Here is a 3,062-nt window from a genome sequence, read left to right as displayed (position 1 = left end):
ACCTTTTTCAAGCCATCCCCACTGTAATCCCGAGACCCTTCTTCATCACGCTCAAAAAAGAAATGACCAGATACATATGGGGCGGGGGGAAACCTAGAGCAAAATTCTCCATACTGACCAGACCCAAAGACAAAGGGGGACTGGCCCTCCCAGATTTTCGACTTTATTATATGGCCACACACCTACAGAGGGTTGTAGAATGGTCCAAGGAAGGGGTCCACAAGCTGTGGAAAACGGCAGAAGAGATGGAGGCAGGTAGACCGATCGCGGGACTTCCATGGAGACGCGAACAGACGGACGGACACACCATGTCCGTATATACGAAAAACACCCTGGGAGTATGGCGGAAGGCCAAACGACAGGGGAACTTGTCACCATACCCCTCCCCCCTTATGCCTCTGACACATAACGAAGATTTTCCCCCAGGTCTAGACCCACGGGCTCTCAGAAACATCATCCCGAGCACATCCCCGCGCCTACACCACACTCTACAGGGTGGGGTTTGCAAACAGCTTACAGATATGCTAGAAGACACGCCCCCCACCTTCATGCACCGCTTTCGCTATGCCCAACTCTCAGCCTACATTCACACCCTGCCACAGGGGTCAGCGCTTGGCAGGGAATATACCACAATAGAGAGGATCAGCGCACAACCGGACCCACTCCCACACGGGATATCCTCTCTGTACTCCATGCTACAGTCGGAACTCCCGACCGATCCACCCCGTTTCATGGGTAAATGGGAAACAGCCCTAGGAATCACACTCACGGAAGGGGAATGGGAATCGATATGTTACCTAACACACCACTGCTCCACACATAGTAAAACGCAGGAAACGGCCTACAAACTCCTGACGTACTGGTATAAAACACCGCATCTCCTACACCGAATGAACCCAAGCCTATCCAGTCTGTGCTGGAGATGCGAAAGAGAGGAAGGCACACTGAAACATATCTGGTGGGACTGCGCACTGATCACCCCATACTGGCGGGGCATACACAAAATGCTAGGGAAATTCACAGAACGACCACCCCCCCTGGAACCGGCCGCGATGCTCCTACACCATACACCAGTTCCCCACTCAAAATATAAAAAATCCATGACTATCAGGATACTAAATGTAGCCAAACGAGTACTCCCCCAATTCTGGAAGAAACCTGTGACACCATCACTGCTGTCCTGGTTCAACCAAATGGAGGAACTAAGGATAATAGAGGAACTCACACTGACGACGAACAATGCCCCGACGACATACACTGACATATGGACATACTGGATCCTAGAGACAGCGAAACCGAAATTCCAACGAGACCTCAGGACAACCACCGACGCTCACCTCCAGCACCCAACCTAAAAACGGGAATTAAACACCCAGGGAGACGGAGGACTGATGACTGACGACGGACCGGACCACCCCACCCCCACCTACCTACCCTTCCCCCAATCCTACAGAGAAAACACCAACAGACCCCACTTAACAGTATGCACACACCGAAGGTCAATGCTACCCGACGCAAAGACACCCCCGAGACCACCAGCAACGCCATGGACACTTAGTGACTGCACCCTTAGAGACTCAGAGAAAGGGACGGGGGACTACCCTGGACGAACCGAAGGCCCGATCTGACGGAGACAAACAGACCGTCCTAGACAGGGAAACCCAACCTCCCGTACTCAGCTACACCCCCACAAAACCAAGACACGAAACCGACCCAGGGACGTACAATAGCCCGACGACAGCACTATCACACACAACCAAGATAGGGTGCTATATGGCACATTTAAGGATGCATATCAGTGGAGGGTATCAAACACACCACGGCTCACCATGAAGACGTAGGCCACCAACGCCACACTAACATGGCGAGGTGGAACACGGACACCAACCGCTAAGACAAGGCTGAAAACACATTAAACACACGATAGAGATAATGGACAGAGACACCCTCCACACTTACAAAAAGAGACACACGGGTCAGTCACTGAAGTGGACTAACGAGCTTGGACTAAGGGTATGACATAAAGTGGAACTCACCCGGCTAACCCAGCTGAGACATGACCTACTAAATACAACTATCTACTGTTAAGGAAGAAGGGGATAGAACCTTAGAATGCTAGGATGTTAAAGATCACGACAGAAAGCTAAGGATATCCATCCACGACACTAACCAAGTGCCCCAGGGCTCTTGTACATTATACATACCTGAAGCTGTAATTGTCACCAACTGGATCTGCGCATCCACGAACGTCTAGTACAGTGAGAGACCTGCGAGTCTCACCATCGAGACAACTAATGAAAAACGACTCTAAACATGTCGATCAAAAAAGTAAGAGACCTGTGAGTCTCTATAGTATTATTGGGGACTGCGAGCCCACCAGCGATTATTATTTGTTACTGTTTCCAGGGACCTGCGAGTCCTGTTCCCTCTCGCATACCTCGTATTGTAAAATCATTGAAAATACGTTAATAAAAATTATATTTACCAAAAAAAGAAAATAGTGTGGTGACACTTTATGGAGACATACCATTTGCGGTCCTTACAGGAAAAGCTCAAGTTGGCACCAGTTGACAAGATACTGAGAGACCAATCAGTCCAGTATAGATGGAGCACAGACGGAGCCCCATGTGCCTTAATGGTCCCATGTGGAGACCAGACCTATACCCTTACATCGGAGCAAGACCCAGAGACACTTTGAGAACAACTGAAGCTTCCGACCAAGGATCTGACTACTACCACTACGAAATATAAACTATCAGCTAGCAGAGACCCAGAAGAAAGCACCTCAAATACACTACCTAAGCAACAAGCACCTGTAAAAAACGAGACCATAACTGAGGAATGGTTAAATGTGACAGCACAAGCCGGCCCTCAACACTATGGTACATACCATACCTCGGCTAGTTTCGCTAGAGATGCCCCCCAGTCCAACATGACATGCTCACCCACGCTCTAGCCAACTCTACCATACCACCTATGACACAGTGACTGTCGCAGATTGTGGATAGAATTGCTATATTATATTGTTTTGCTCATACTGTTCTTTATGTTGTCTGACTGTT

This window comes from Pelobates fuscus, chromosome 5, assembly GCF_036172605.1.
Source record: "Pelobates fuscus isolate aPelFus1 chromosome 5, aPelFus1.pri, whole genome shotgun sequence".
Taxonomy (NCBI): Eukaryota; Metazoa; Chordata; class Amphibia; order Anura; family Pelobatidae; genus Pelobates; species Pelobates fuscus.
The sequence above is the reverse complement of the archived record's forward strand: the minus strand, read 5'-3'. Positions refer to the sequence as shown.